A 17,373-nucleotide genomic window follows, 5' to 3' on the forward strand; every position below is an offset into this window, starting at 1 on the left:
ATTCACTAATCGCACATCTGACAGAGGGTTGATCTCCAAAATTTAGAAAGAACTCAAGAAGCAAGTCTCCAAAACACCAAAGGATCCAATTAAAAAGTGGGCTGCAGAATTAAATAGAGAATTTTCATTAGAGGAGTCTAAAATGGCTGAGAGGCACTTGAGAAAGTGTTCAACATCCTTATCCATCAGGGAAATGCAAATCAAAACATCTCTGAGATACCATCTCACTCCTGTCAGAATGGCTAAAATCAAAAACACCAATGACAGTTTGTGCTGTTGAGGATGTAGAGAAAGAGGAACACTTCTCCACTGCTGGTGGGAGTGCCAACTCATACAGCCACTTTGGAAATCAGTATGACGAGTCTTCAGGAAAATGGGAATCAGCGTACCACAAGACCCAGCAATTCCACTCTTAGGCATATACCCAAAAAATACATACTCATACAACAAGGACGTCTGTTCCACTGTATTCATAGCAGCATTATTTGTAATAGCCAGAACATGGAAGCTACCTAGATGCTTGAAATTTGCAGGCAAATGGATGTCACTAGAAGAAACCATCATGAGTGAGGCAACCCAGTAATAAAAAGACAAACATGGTATGGACTCATTAATATATGGATTTTAGACATGGATCAGGGGAGTGCTATCTTGCAATCCCACTGCCAGAGAGTCTTGAAAACAGAACCTTCAACCAATGCCTGATGGAACCAGAGGAAGACACCAACAGCTAAACACTTAGCTGAACACAAGGAACCCAGTGACACAGAGGTACTGGGGTAAGCATAGGGGTCGACACTGGTCTTGTTTAACCCACAAAAACAGCTGACCTGAACAGTGGGAACCCTTGAACCCTACACTGATGGCTGGGAATCCAGCAGGAGGCTAATCCAGACCCCCTGAATGTGGGTGTCAGTGAGGAGGACTTAGCAAACTATGGGGCTTTGGGTAAGTAGATCAGCATTTATCCCTGGCATACAATTGGAGTTTGGGTTCCCATCCTACAATAAGAGATGCTCTCCCAGACTAGACTTTTTGGTGAGGATCTAGGCCTTCCCTGGATGAAATGACAGACTATGGATAACCCCTATGGAGGGCCTCACCCTCCCTGGGGAAAGGAGTGGGTATTGGGAGAGGGGTTTGTGGGGACTCGTGGGAGGGTGTGGGAGGAGGGGAGGGAGAGGGAGCTATCATTGACATGATGAGTTACCTTGTTTCTTATTTAAATTTAAAAATAAAATTAAGAAAATAAAAAATAGACCATATTATTAGATTAAATTGAAGTGTTTTTATTTAAATGTCTTGTGTAATCTCTGGCTTTGATGGTTATTTGTATGCACTAAATTATAACAGTATTTTCTTGTTTACTTAATATCTGGTGATATACAACATTCCAGGGACTAAATGAGCATGAAATGACATTTAAAACACTTTATATATCTATATGAACTAATATATGTATATATCATATTTTTATGGTATCCATAAATACATATATATGTATACATGTTGAGTGTGGTTCTTCTCCACCAGAAAACCACTCCCTTCAAAAGGAGCTGAAGTGCAGTATAACCTGCCATCTGAAACCATGTAAAGTATTATTGAGAGTAGAAAATATTTCCTCCTTGTATGACACAAATGCTCCTGTAATCCCATTTAAATCACTGACTGAAATGACTTTGTGAGTAATGCTTTAGATAACCATTAACATGATTCAAAGAACAGTAATGTGCTTCCTATTTGCTGTAAGAGTCATTATGACTTACAATGCAGGGAGAGCTCAGCACACCTTATGGATGTGTTTGAATATTTGCTTTAAAATATTGTTGACAGCCACAGAATTTCACAGCAACATTTTTTCATCAGCATTGACTAAGCATTCCATGCTCCATCGTATGAAGTGCTTAGTAATCAGGGCTTCAAAGGCATTTAGGCCCAGTAAACAGAAGGAAGGGTGATTTCAAAGACAGTATTCCTAATGAAGATCCTCCTGGGGACCATTTACAGAACCATTGAATGGAAATGATCATTACTTGTTTTTTATTATTCTGCCTTGTCCCCTTGAAGAATACTACAGATGAATCCATCCACCTCTGCATGCTGCACTAACAGGGCTCATGGCACAGCCCAGTCAATCATCACATAATCAGTATAATTTGGACTCTAAGGTACCTTCCATTTATGTGGTTATTAAGAACATATTGATGATAAACAACAAATACAGATTCAAGAGAAATTCTGTAACACTGCACATGTCCTGTGTGCATTCTTGCTTGGTTTAAAAAACCTAATTGCATATTATTTTTTCTAATGTTAAAATGTCCTTTGCTCATTGCCTAGCCCAATTGTCATCAAAGAGTCTTCACCATGCAACTGATGGAAACAGATGCAGATTTCCACAGCCAAACATTAGGCTGAGCTTGTGGAATTCTGTGGAAGAGTAGAAAGAAGGATTGTGAGAGCCAGAGGGGACAAGAACATCACAAGAAACTGCACAGAGTTCAAGTAACCTGGGCTCACAGTGCTTCACAGAGACTGAACCACCATCCAAGAGTGCTTGCATGGGACTGAACCAGCTCTTCTACACATATGTTACAGTTGTGTAGCCTGGTCTTCCTGAGGAACTCCTAAAAGAGGGAGCAGGGGCAGTCTATGACTCTGTTAATGCTTTTGAGACCCTTCACTCCTACCAGGTTGCCAAGTGCAGCCTCAATAAGAGAGAAGGTTCTTAGTCTCACTGCAATATGATATTCCACAGTTGGCTAATATATATAGGAGATCTGCACTTTTCTGAAGAGAAAGCAGAAGGAATGGATGGGAGGGGATGATGCAAGGAGGCACTGGGAGAAGGGGGGGAGGGCAAGAAGGGAAACTGTGATCAGGTTGGAAAAGATAATTAATAATTAATTAACAAAAGTTGTCAAAATAAAAATGCCATTTGCTCTTGTTTATGTGTATTTTACTTAGGTGGTGCATGTCTTTGAAATATTTCATGCAAACTTGAACAATATTGAATATAAGGTACACATATTTCTGTGGCCTACACAAATACACCTAAATCTTTGAAAGTTATTAAGTACAAACCCTTAGAAATGAATTGTTTTGGTGTGAGTTTATTTGTTCTGTAGTTGCTTTTGTGTTTTTCTTGGGATAGTGTCTTATGACACCTAGCTGACCTTGAACTTCTTGTAAAGCACGATGAGTGATTACCTGAAACTTCTTTTTCTCCTTCCTGCTTCTCCTGAATAAAAGTGTTATAAACACTATCTAGGAGTTGTGGTGCTAAAGTTTAAACCTAGGGCTACACATAGGCTAAATGAACTACTTATCAAGTGATCAACATTCATCATTAAGTATTTTAATTGATTTGTACTAGTATATGGATAATACGTCCAGCAATTTCTTCTACTGTATGTGGATGAGGAACCATCCAGGGTAATTGGGAGGAAACACAGGGACTTCTGACCATTTTGCATATTTGTCTGTCACCTTGATGTTGGCATCATATTGAGTAATGGCAACCAGTGAGAGTTTCCTTCCACATTCAGTTCTGCTTGCTTCTCTAGGCATAATCTAAAAATTACTTTGTGAATCATTTTGCATTTCTGTTAATCCTTTGAGAATTTCATGACTGTCATTTTGATCTTATTCTCCTGTCCCCCATGAGTTAAGTAGTGTTTCTTACAAAGAAACAGCTTGTGATGAAATCAAGTTCAAGTTCTAACAAACATGTGGAATCCATTGTTCGTTTGTAGTAGGAACCCAGGTTACTGTACTAGTCATGTAGTCATAATGTACATGGGTTGTGATGAAGAATTAACCTAAATTTCTTAGAGTCAATCCTCAAAATTCATATTTTAAAACAGACAGAAACTCTTTAGGAAACTATGAAAGACAGACAAAGGAAACTACTAGTTATACATACATGTACAAATTGATAAAATAAATTCTGATTCTGAACAATACCTCACTAGACAATGAGTATTTCTAAGTAAAGCTATTTGGACAAAGAATACTGTGTGATACACCATACCTCCCAAAGTCACTAAGAAGGATGAGTGTTGATAAAGAATTGGGAAAGACAGAAGAGTGACGTTTTTGTTGCTTGTCTTTGTTTTGCTTTTTGGTGTTTGATTTGTTGGGGTGTTTTTTAATTAATATTTTATTTTTTAAATTTTCTTGGAGGATATGCTACAAAGGTGGAAAGTGCATATGGAGAAACTGGTAAATGATTGGGATTGGGGGCATGCTGTGAAATTCCCAAAGACTCAATAGAAATTTTTTAAATTTGTCTAATTAGGAGAATTGTTAAGGTATGTCACGTGTTTCATCTCATTGAGGGTGCTGTGCTATGTGGGACTGAGGGTAAAAAAAAATTAAGAAATAACTAAATGATTAATATTTTCCATGTTTAAACATATATCATCCAGGCCTGGCGTTAGTAGTGCACACATTTAGTCCCAGCACTCATGAGGTAGAGGCAGGAAGATCTCTGTGAGTTCAAGGCCAGCCTCCAAAACAATACAGAGAAACACTGCCTTGAAAAACAAACAAACAAACAAAAACATATATAATCCATGTTGATTATCTTTGATAAATGAACTGTCTTTATTCCTAATTTCAACCATGCTGGTGCACACAAACATATCTATCCTAAAATATGGACTACCAGTACAAATTATTGATAGTATAATAACTAACACTCCCATCACTTGTGGTCAGTTTAGCAGAAAATATTTAATTTTTAATCCCCCTTTGTTTTATTTATAAACTACAAATATTTAGAAAAAAGGAAAAAAATATGATACTTGTCTGTAAGACCTAGTTAACATTTTCTTAGATGGATCATTATGAAACAGTCCAAAAGTGAAAAATTAACTAAATGAATAATACATCATTCTGTTATCCTTTAGTTTTTCATTCATATGCGCTATGGTAGTGACTTAACCCCACACAGGGAATAGTTGATGAATATCTAAGCAGAGTTTTCTCTGTGCCGCCTCCAACCTTAATCAATTTGAAGGGCATTTGAAAAATTTTTGGAAGGCAAAGTCATTTTGTGCTACATCTGGAAAGCAGCTATACTAATCTTGGAAAACAATAAGATATGAGAGTGAGGGATTCCCAAAGTCTATATGATATGATTCCTGTTTTGTTGTTATGGCCTAGTATACCTAAGCCATGGGATAAACAGACTCAGAATGGAAATGTGCTTTAATCTGGAGGAAACAGCGTATGGCCCATCAAGACCACATGAGGTGCAAACATTGGATCTAGTAAAAGAGAAACATGAGAAACAGGAGAAACCCAGAGATTTAGTAAGTCTAAGTCTAAGTATACGTTGTGCATGAGACCATGGGTGCTTTCCCTCATTATCACTTAACACAGACAAATCTCAACATGTATCTGCAACATTAATTAATAGCTGAGACAATAAATTTTAATGGAGAACAGAAAAGCAAAACAAAACTATCAATATCTATTCAAGCAGTCAAATTGCTATACCTTCTTGGAACAGTGGCTTAACTAGAAACATTATGAATTTTGTGCTGAAATTTCATATTTTTGAATTGAAATAGTAACTCTGAAATTAGTATTTTTATAGATTGTTCTAATTTTAAACAGCTAATAAGAAAAGTGATATGTAACGAGACTCTTCCTGCCATCCTGGTCCCAAAGCCACATCAGTCTCAAATAAACACACAGGATGCTATATCAATTATAAAGCTGTTGACCAAGTGCTATGGTTTCTTGTTGGCTAGCTCTAATGTAATTACTAACCCATAAGTGCTAATCTGAGTTCTTCCACGTGGTCTTCTCTTACTGGAGAAAGTGTCCAAACCTCTTATTTCTCTCGTGTCCTACATGGTTACTGACTGTGCCTCCGTTTCCAAGAATCCTCTACCTCTCCTAGTCCCACCTATCTTACATACCAATTGGCCAACAGTGCTTTATTTATCAACCAGTAAGAACAATATATGCAGAGAAGGACTTCCCTCCATAAGTGATGGATCATTTGAAAGGTCTCATCCAAGCGGTGTACCTACCACCACTAACCACATTTAAAAGTGCCAAAAGGAAAGTAGGGCAACATTTTACTCTGGACCCACACTGCCTTCATGGTACTTCCCCAAAGAAGCACTTATTTTGGGTTCAGAGACTTACTCCCCCTTGAACATGTCTGCAAAAATGCAATTTTAATGTTAGGGAACTTTATGATTCAGTCTTACTTCAAAATTATATGTCGAGAATTCTGAGCTGCAGGGTGTGGATGGAGCATACCTTTAATCCCAGCACTAGGGAGGCAGAGGCAGGCAGATCTCTGTGAGTTCGAGGCCAGTCTGGTCTACAGATTGAGTTTCAGGAAACCCTCAAAAACAATACATAGAATCCCTGTCTCAAAAACAAAACAAAACAAAAAAAGCACTCTGAGTAAAACAAAGTAATGGAATTGCATATTCTTTGACTCAAAAATATCAGAAAGTATTGAAGTTAATACCGTGGAAAAAATAATTCAGTCATCATTCTATCCCATAGTTACACAGAGACAGGCTTTTTCTTTCATTAAACTATAGTATTTTCTGCTACTTGAATATATTGTGCATACAATGATCTCAGTGTTTCTTTACATCAAAAGCTGTAGAGACTTTAGTTTGTAAAGTATTATTTTATATAATAGTTCTACAAACAAACATGGGGGTAACTTATTGCCTTGTGGGATTTCTCATAACAAAGGAAGATCAGCTATCAAAAAGTGCAGCCATATGAACATAAATTCAGCACATCTGAAAGATGAGGTGGATCCTCTAAATACTTATATCCATTTTATATACAAAGCCATATTTCATGCAGAAATTTATCTGATTATGCTTTTATTTAACTAATAAACTGCCTTCTTTAGGTCAATTGAAAAAGGTGCAGAAAATTAAAATAAATTCTTTATGCCCTACTTCCAATTTTTAATTGTTATATTTTTTGAAAAATAAATGCAACAGAACATTCAAGTAGATATTTTATTAATAAATATCCTGATTACAGTTGGTTTCTTTTTGTGTCATATATGAACAAATAACCTTCTGCTATTCAAATAGCAACAACATGTTTTCATTGTCCAAAATGTATCCTCAGTTCTCACAAACTATTACTTCCCCCAGGGTGAAGCCCAAGCAAAATAACCACTCACATATCTTTTTTTCTATGTTTTTATTTAAATTAGAAACAAGATTGTTTTACATGTCAATCCCACTTCCCTCTACTTCCGTTCCTCCCCTGCCCCAAACTAACTCCCTAACCCATCCCATTTCTGCTACCCAGAGAGGATGAGGCCATCCATAGGGGTTCTTCAATGTCTGTCATATCCTTTGGAGCAGGGAGTATGCCCTCCACCATGTGTCTAAGCTGAGAGAGTATCCCTCAATGTGGAATGGTCTCCCATTTTTATGCTAGGGATAAATAATGATCTAGTACCAGAGGCTCCATAGATTGCCAAGACTTCCTCAGTGACACCTATGTTCAGAGGGTCTGGATTAGTCCTATGCTGGACTCCCAGCTATCAGTCTGGGGTCCATGAGCTCCCCCTTGTTCAGGTCAGCTGTTTCTGTGGGTTTCAACAGCCTGGTCTTCACTACTTTGCTCATCACTCCTTTCTCTGCAACTGGATTCCAAGAGTTCAGTTCAGTGTTTAGGTGTGGGTATCTGTTTCTATTTCCATCAGCTGCTGGAGGAAGGATCTAGGATAGAATATAAAGTAGTCTTCAATCTCATTATCAGTGAACAACATTTAAGGTAGTCTCTCCACTATTGTTTAGATTGTTAATTGGGGTTATCCTTGTAGATCTCTGGATATTTCCCTAATGCCAGATTAGTCTTTAAACCCATAATCGCTCCTTCTATTATGGTATCTCTTATCTTTCTCTTCTCTGTTCTCCTGACTCAGCCTTCCTGATCCCTCATGTCCTCCTCTTCTCCCCTTTGCTCTCTAGCACCCTCTCCCCTCCACCCATGCTCTCAGTTTGCTCAGGAGATCTTGTCTCTTTCCCCTTTTCCTGGTGACCATGTGTGTCTCTCTTTGGGTTCTCCTTGTTTTCTAACTGCTCTGGTGGTATAGACTGTAGGCTGGTACTCCTTTGCTCTATCTCTAAAATTAATATATGAGTGAGTACATACCACGTTTGTCTTTTTGTGACTGGATTTACCTCACTCATGACGGTTTCTTCTAGTTCCATCCATTTGCCTGCGAATTTCAAGATTTTATCGTTGTCTTTTTTTTAATGTCTCAGTAGTACTCCACTGTGTAAATGTTACACATTTTCTCTATCTGTCCTTCAGTTGAGATATCTTAATAAATATATTTCCCTCCCCAACAACTTCCTTACTCCATTCACATGCACACTGAATTCTGTTTGTTGTTATCAAATCCTCTCATGACTCCCTTCCACCTCACTCAACTTCTTTCTTCCTTACAAACCCAACTTCCCATTACATGACATGTTGCTTTTATTTGTGTCTCACAAAGTTTATCTAAATCTTTCTTTGGAACTGGTGGTTAGAGCATGGTGTGCCATCTGTTAATCCATGAACACTTAGTGTCACTGTTGTTAAAACTATATTCTACATTGATTTTCCTGGTTTATTTTACACAGAAATATGTATTAAATTTCTTTCCCTACCATCTTATGGATTAAAAACTCATTTCTCAGTAGTAAATAACAATTCATTATGTGTACACACTACAGGGTACACACTACAATTCATATGTCCACACACACTTCTCTAATGTTTTCCCCTCTCTGGATATTTTAAATGGAGTTTGTATTACTGATACTCCAGTTTTTTCTTTCTTTGTATATATGATAACACTTTTCATGTATTTACTGTTGTATCTGTGTTCAGTGAACAATGCTAACAAATATTTCAAATCTCTTTATTTGTAAGAGGTTGTAAAATGATCTCAAGACATAATTTTCTAGTCATGCTCCTAAAAATGTGTTGCACATTTTTCAAATAGATATTTTTTGTTGCTGATTTTCAGTCTAACACAATTTAATATTGACATACATTATGTGTTATTCTTTAAAACTTACAAAGTATGGTTTACTGACCAGAATTTGATCTTTTTAGATAAATATTCCTTGGAAGTTGAATAAATGTATAGTTTTAAAATATATATTATATAAAAATTATTTGAATCAAGTTAAATTAATCTAGAAACTAACATTTTCCTCCTTAATTAGTCAATTACTGAGAAAAAACCAATATGGAAAAAGCATTATGAAAGTTCTTAAATAATAGGTGAAAACTAATACATTCCTGTTTATACAATACTAGATTTTTATTTTCTTTCGGATAACTTGCACTCTTCTACCATATGTTTCCTGTGACCTTAATATCTCCACTTCAGGTTTCAGAATTATTTCTCAATTATCTTACATTATTTTTTAAAAATCCTTATACAAGTATAATACTTTATTTTTAGTGTGCAAATGTATGAGAGGATTTCTTTTAAAAGATCTAAAAGTAGAGTATTTCAGTAATTAGATCTGAAAATCTATTTGAATTTTAACCATTAATGTTATTATTAATTTAAATGTTTGTGATGGTTTCCAGTTCATTATGTTTAATATTTGTTTTGTATTTTGTAGCTAGACTAGAGAATCTTAGTGATCATTTAATTCTTTTTGTTATATGTGTTAGTTGTTTGATACAATTAATATTTAAATATGAATTTTTACCACATTCACGTCAAAATAACTTGTGCTATAAATTTTTGTTTGTTTTCTGTTACATTAAAATTTTGTTTTGTATTGGGGGGAGTTTGCAAGGACAATGGGACAGGGAAGTAAGTCAGATCAGGGTGCATGATATGAAAACCACAAAGGATCAATAAAAGGAAAAGAAAAGAAAATATGCCAATAACTGAGATGAGAAAAGTTTGCTTGAATTAATAGTCAGTGTAGTCTAAGTGACTAGTAAAAGAGGTACACTATACTGTTTTCTCTTTGTGGGCTTTCAAATGTTGAAAGTGAGTCCATATTGCTATAAATACATTAATTCTAACTCTTCCTTCTAATCCTTGTTAGCATTGGCACTGTTCATAGCATTAGTCTGCATCCATAATGGCAAACTATTAAATGTTTATACAAAAATTACTTCAGAAAACATCGGTAGTTTAACTTTTTCTTGAATGGTTCATGTAATTAAATATCAAAATTAACATAAAATAGCCGGGCGGTGGTGGCGCACGCCTTTAATCCCAGCACTCAGGAGGCAGAGGCAGGTGGATCTCTGTGAGTTCGGGGCCAGGCTGGACCGACAACCTCCAAAACAATACAGAGAAACCCTGTCTCGTAAAACCAAAAAAAATTTAACTTATAAAATAAATCAGTGGATTTTTGCAAAATGTCTTCTGGAAGCAGATAGAGCTCTTATCCTTGAATTGTCTTTAAAATAGTTTAAATCTTGTTGGAATGATTTTATTTTCTTTCTTGTCTCCCACCTTTTGTCATCTTTCTTTGCTTTACTTCCAATTTTTAAAACATAACTGACTTTGGAGCTTTCAAGGGAAAACACAACCGTCAGACAAATGTAATGAAGATGTGGTTTAAAGAAAAAAGCAAGCACACAAGCATAAAACCCAGGGCCTAAATTTTTTTTCATACTGCATGAGGCATACCTAGAAATGCACCTGTGAGAAAAATGTAGTATTTCAGAGGATTCACATAGATGTTAAATATGGCTTAGTGGAGTCAATTCTTCTCTATTGCAATACATTTGGCACTCGTGAGTTTACAATGGAAATTTGTTGAAAGTGTACTGGATTTGGATTATTGAACTCTGCTTCTACAATACTTGTGGTAAGTTGGTATAAATTGCATTGATTTATTCATTCTTATCTACAAGCATATTTACCACTTAGTCCAACTTCTTGTTACTATAAATGACGTGAATTTGGAAACATATGCATACTCTCACAGTTGTTTACTTCTTAATTTTAGTTATATTTCAAGTTTTTACTTAAAACTAACTCATCTTGCTGTTCTATTCACAAATAGCTAATTAGTGAATAACATATTCATATAAATGCAGTAATAAAATAGTAAAATGCCTTGGATGAAAAGTTACTCACTGTTAACACATTTCTTAGCAATATTCTTCATGGAAAATGTAAGGTATCGACACCTATGTATTGGGGGTATAGTTGTAATCTGTACTTACAGTTGAAGACAGTGAAGTTTAGAGAAGATATCCTCCCCATAATTTCCTAGGGCTCATGAGGAGATAAGTTTCATCCCAGGTGATGCTTAAATCAAGTGAAAAGCTGTTAAATACAAACAACATTTTTTGTTTCCCAAAAGATTGAAAACTGAGTTTTATTTTATAAATAAAGATGAGAGAACAAGTTGGGAATAAAGATAATAAAGTCTTGAAACAAATTGTGAGATAATTTGATTTAGTAATATATACTTAATTCCATTTGTGTCTCTAAAGAATTCATGTTCCTTAAAGGTAGAATATAGATTTTAAAATAAGATGCTCATTAAGTATTTATACATGGTAAATACAAATATATATTTGAAGGAAGATTAAGGAGTAATATTTGATATGGACAATTTTTCTTAGGCAATTATCTATATCAACATTTTGAAGAATACCTCATTGAAAGTGTTAATAGTAAACTTGGAGTATACTTGTTTCTTAAACGTGCAGTAAACATAAGTTGAACAAAAGTATTTTATCATATTCTAGGTTCATGAAGAGCTTTTGCTAAATATTTTCATCATGATAGCTGGATCATTAACTTTATGAGAATTTTGGCAGTTAATTGTTCAAATGTAAGTATAATGTCCTTTTTATTATAAAAGATTTGAGGAAAATAGTACAATTCATTAAAAGTTAATAGAATAAAATTTCACATAGCCTCTTATAGATTTTTGAAAATACCTGTGTGCATAATTCACCTACATAGAAAATCACGCAGCAAAGCAGGCAACCTGAAGAGAATGCATGGAAGCAACAGCTAACAGAAGTAACTGTGCCTCTAAAGAGATGAAGGAGGCCACCTCTGCCTGGTTTCCTTTGCAGTTATTAACACTGTCAAAACACAATTCAAATCATTAGTGGCAGTAATGAGAAACTTTTTATTCTTTTTGCACAAGTAAACAGGATGTTTATTTTTTACAAATCAACAAAGGCATTGGGAGATGGAGATATGACTTTCAGACACAGTCCTGCAGTTCTGGGTGTTTTCTGAAGGACTGTAAGCCAAGCAGCCATCTGACAAACTGCACAACACCAGCCGTTTGAACATACGTTGAATGCTTGCAGGAAACCGCATAACTACTTGAGTTTCTCAGAGCATTTTCCTCACTAAGATGGTAAATATTCTCATCCAAACCAGAGGCACACTTCCCTCTGGCTGGCCTAGCTGAGGGGCTGCTGCCACTGGTATGAAAGCCATGATGCTGTGGGATTTGGGTAGACACAGACCTGCCATGGCAGGAAGAGCTTACAATTAGCACTCTTTTTAGGTATAGAAGCAGAAAAAAGTATTTTTCAATGTCCCTTTTCTGGTCTACATATATTACACCACACTGAGCTTCTAACAGAAAGCAGGAGGCAGAATTGGCTGGGCTTGGGCCAAGTTGTAAAAGTTGTTAAAGCCCAGAAATTGGAAAGAAGGGCAGAATGGAAAGCCAATTACAGGAGAGAACAGTGGTAGCAGATGCTGTGACACATGCACAGTAACAAGACTCAGAAGAGGAGGTCAAGTATTGCCCATAGCAGAAACAAGAAGACAGGTGGAAAGAGAGAGACAATAATGGGCAGGGTGGGGAATATGTGCTGAAGTAGAAGAGAAGGCTGTAAATCACCACAGAGGAGGAACTGTAGGTCTTGCTCTCCTGGAGAGATGCAGAGAGATGGAAAATTTTGATGTAAGAGTCACAAATACTCCAGATTCACCAGCTTAGAACCTGTAAAAGCAATTGCTGAAGAGTGTGGTGGTTTCAATTCATAGGTCTCAAAGCTGCAGGAGTGGGCAATACCAAGAGCTCAGGAATCCTAATTCTCTAGGCCTGCTAAAGAGCTATAACACTTGTAGATTCATTTCTAGTACCTTGGCTTATACTAGATCTATAGCAGACATTCAAGGGCCGTTGTACTTAAAGCACAAGCAAGAGCTATGGTCCTTAGAGGGCACTGCCTGTGGCCAGTGCTTCCATTTGTCTGTTGCTGCTGTCATATGTGAGGAATACAAAAATGCCGAAGGCCAGAAGTCCTGGAACTTCTTGTTCACGCGTGATTTCTAATCAGGTAGCAGAAAGGTCTCTCCCAGCTCTTTGTTGGCACACTTAGATTTCCAAATTCCTGTCATCATTTGTATCTTACCTCTGCTAATATATGTGGCTATCTTCCTACCCTCCTGCTTGCTTCTTGAAAGGAGCAATGCACTGGAGAGCTCCTTTATGGACCCTTTGTTAGGCACATAACGCAGAAAACACCAATTTACATTACAAAGAGATCCTTTAGTGAGCCAGGCAAAGACAACATGGAAGACTCAGTAAATAGCACTGAAGGCATTGATTTTAAGAGGGAGAAAGGGAAGGGTGTGTTAGAATTAACTAGGATGGGTTGGCAAGCTATGATTGGGTATGTTAAATAGAGTATTATATGCGGATTTTTGATTGGTAGATCTTGATGCTTTGTCATATGGAACTTCAAAATCAACCTCAGGGATAAGTCAGGCATGAGAAAGTAGCCAAAGAAGAGCACAAACCTTGGTGGCTAGCTAATTCTAATAGTTTAGCAAAGGAGAGGGCAGGAGTGACAATAAGACCCACCAGGCCCATGTTTCTCGTATGAGGCCTGCTAAAGCCCTTCACCTTATCTCAATTTGTTTCTTCAATACCTGTGAGGAAGCCAGAGTAGGATAATCAAAAGAAATTCCTTCACACATATTTGTAAGCAGTACTTTATCCAAACCTTTTCTCACAGATACTACATCATTTGTGTTTTGATCACTCCCAACTAAAGCAGTTGAAAAAAAAAACAGCTTTCTATGGGAAAACTAAACATGAAACACTTACTAGAAAACAAAGTAGATTGGCAATACCATATTCATTACACAGAGTTGTCCCTCAGTGCAGAGAAGATCAGCAAGGACTTTGGGAGGCAAGTTATGTAAGAAGAAGGGAAGCTGTCCCTGACTCCCATGAAAGAATGGTATTTATTTGAATCAATTTGTGACATGGTAGAGACTAGAAACTTCCCATGTGGAAAACCTGTTGGATTTTATTTATGTGACAAAGAAGCCGTCATAGTCAGACTATTCTCTTTTTAAGGGAATAGTAAATTTAGGGACATCTTTTACAAACAAGCTATCAAAGCCTTCAGGTGCCCAAATACGTCAAAGTAGTACTTGAAATTTAGATATCAAAACAAAATTTGTGATTATATTATTCTACTCTACCCAGTGCTTTTAAAATCCTTTTGTTCTATAATAGATTAATCAAATAGTAGCAATCCATTTTTCTTATTGTTAAATAATATCCCATCTTACATATTTAGTGCATTTTTATTCAGCTTTCTCTCATTCCTATAGTCTAGGGTAGCTTCAAAAGGGTCATAAGGCAAATGCTAGCTTCTGATTTATAATGCCCTTCTCTCCATGACTTGACTTTGTGGATTATAGATGTGCACCAACATATTCATACTTACTTATAACAATACCAGGGTAAATTATTTTCTTTTCTTTCAGCTTTTGTTGATTAAGAAATGACCACTGTTTTTTTTTTTTGTCATTCAAACAGAAATGGTAGTGGGTACTGTAAATATACAGTGAGTGTCACTAGTTTTATGTAAACCAATCCTTGCATATTATTTTCATTGTCTACATAAATTCTAAAATACGAAGAAAAAACAAAATTATTTATTGGTACTATTTAGAGATTTAAGCAGGTACCAATAGCTCAGATTTCAGTAGAGATAACAAGAAGATAATGAAATAAAAAAGATGTGGACACCTATATAGAAAGTAAGAGTGAAAGACAGAAAGAGATAATGAAGGGGTATCAAAATGGCTCATCAGGGTTAATCCCTGGACCCCAAATGATGGAGTCAGAGAACCTCTGACGTTCTCTCTCTCTCTCTCTCTCTCTCTCTCTCTCTCTCTCTCTCTCTCTCTCTCTCTTTCTCATACACACATACATACACATATACCTATGCAAATCAAATGCATACACAAACACATACACACTCACACATACATTTGCACACACATATACACCCACACACTTGCATTTATCTATATTTATATCTATATATACCTATATCTATATATAGAGATAGATAGATACACACACTCAAAGAAGCATGTTAATTAAAATACATAAAAAAAAACTGGACTCTGTCTATATCAGGGTTGGAAGTTTTCAATATGACAAAAGTAATGATAAATATTATGTTACTGGTGAGATATAAGTGATAGTAACCTGTTTAGTTTTGGGTCAATTTGACACAATTTGAAGCCATCTAAGACAAAGGATAATCAATTGATAAAATATCTCCATAAGATTAGGCTATAGATAGACAAGCCTGTATGGCAATTTCTTACTTAGTGACACAGAAGGTCCCAGACCATTACAGATGATGGTGCTGAGTTCTCTAAGAAAGCTGAATGAGCAGGCTATGAGAAACAAGACATTAAGAAGCAACGCTCCACAGCCTCAGCATGCAGGTTCCTAACCTGACTTCCTTGCATGATGACTGATATGGAAGTGTAAGTAAAATGAAATCTTTCCTCTCCAAGTATCTTTTGGTCATGGCGTTTCATCACAGCAATAGTAACCTAACAAAGATGGACAGAAACACAGAAAAAATAACAAAACTACCACATATTCATCATAAAAGCATTGATCTTTATAGAGAATTTTTGACCATATATAGTAAAATTTTCACATATGCTAATTAATCCATATGAAGCTCTCTCTCAAACTGATCATTTTAACAGTAGTTGAATTTCACATTACAAATAGTGGCAAACATTTTTTTTAAAACATGAACTTGGTTTATTCCATAAACAATTTTAAATTTATCATGTTCTATCGTAATAAAATAGAACACAAAATAATTGAAATTTACAAAACAAATACTTGATTAAAACTTCAGAAATAATCAATACTTGATATCTAACTTGTCAATATAAAGTAAGGAAATATGTAATAACATTATCCTACGTACATTTGGCATACTATATATTGGTCAAGTATAAATTCAACTGAATTTCAGTGTATATTGAATTGGGCTGTATTTAAACAGTGTTCAAAGAACCAGTCTACACAAGACACTATTTATGATGTAATTAACCATAGCATCTGATTCAGTATTCTTTCTTTTAAATTTGTATACGCCAAATGTTATTAAGAAATAATATGGATAAAGCATGGAAATGGTAAGTAGAGTAAGTATGACTATTTACAGAAATAAGTGAGTGTTTTATACAGAAAACAGTGTTTTATACAGTGTTTTATACAGATCCTAATAGTTAAGATAATTTAAACATTTTTCCATGTGCTTATTTATCAAGATCATTTTACATGACTATAATTACTTGGTCTTTTCTATCCTTCACTATATTTTGCAGACTATTTTTAGTTTGTCCCATTGCATCTACATAAGAAATGTTAATAATTTGTTTACTTTTCTCTCATAAAAATAATGGGAAAAGAAGGGCTGGAAAGATGACTCAGAGGTTAACAGCACTGACTTCTCTTCCAGAGGATCTGAGTTCAATTCCAAGCAACCACATGGTTGCTCCCAACCATCTGTAATGAGATATGGCGCCCTCTTCTGGCATGCAGATATGAATGCAGGCAGAATACTGTATACGTAATAAATAAATAAATCTTTTTAAAAAATAGTGGAAAAAGAAACTGCACTTGCCTCAACTTCTGATAGTATGCTGTCCAAATTGGGCAAAGAGGACACAAAGGAAAGCATCTTCCAAATGTTGCCATGAAAAGATAGGACAGTCCTGCAAAATCTCTGCTTCTCAAAATTCTCAGATATGCTAGAACTATTAGCCAAATTCAAATGAACTTGGCATTTTGTAATTCGTGCCGAATTACTGTTATTATTGTATATAGTTTTGCTCTGTTAAATTCTTTTCTTTTTATTTAGACAAAGAGAAGAAAATGTTGTGGAATGACTCTTTTTGTACATGGTGAAGATATGTCACTCTAATTGGTTTAATAAAAAGCTAAGCAGCAAATAGCTAGGCTAGATTTCCAGACACAGAGGACACTGGGAAGATGAAGGGTGGAGACACCAGGAGACACAATTGAAGCAGGTAAACAGGGGCAGTACGTAGATGAAGAA

This window comes from Mesocricetus auratus, unplaced genomic scaffold, assembly GCF_017639785.1.
Source record: "Mesocricetus auratus isolate SY011 unplaced genomic scaffold, BCM_Maur_2.0 Super-Scaffold_100020, whole genome shotgun sequence".
NCBI classification, from domain to species: domain Eukaryota; kingdom Metazoa; phylum Chordata; class Mammalia; order Rodentia; family Cricetidae; genus Mesocricetus; species Mesocricetus auratus.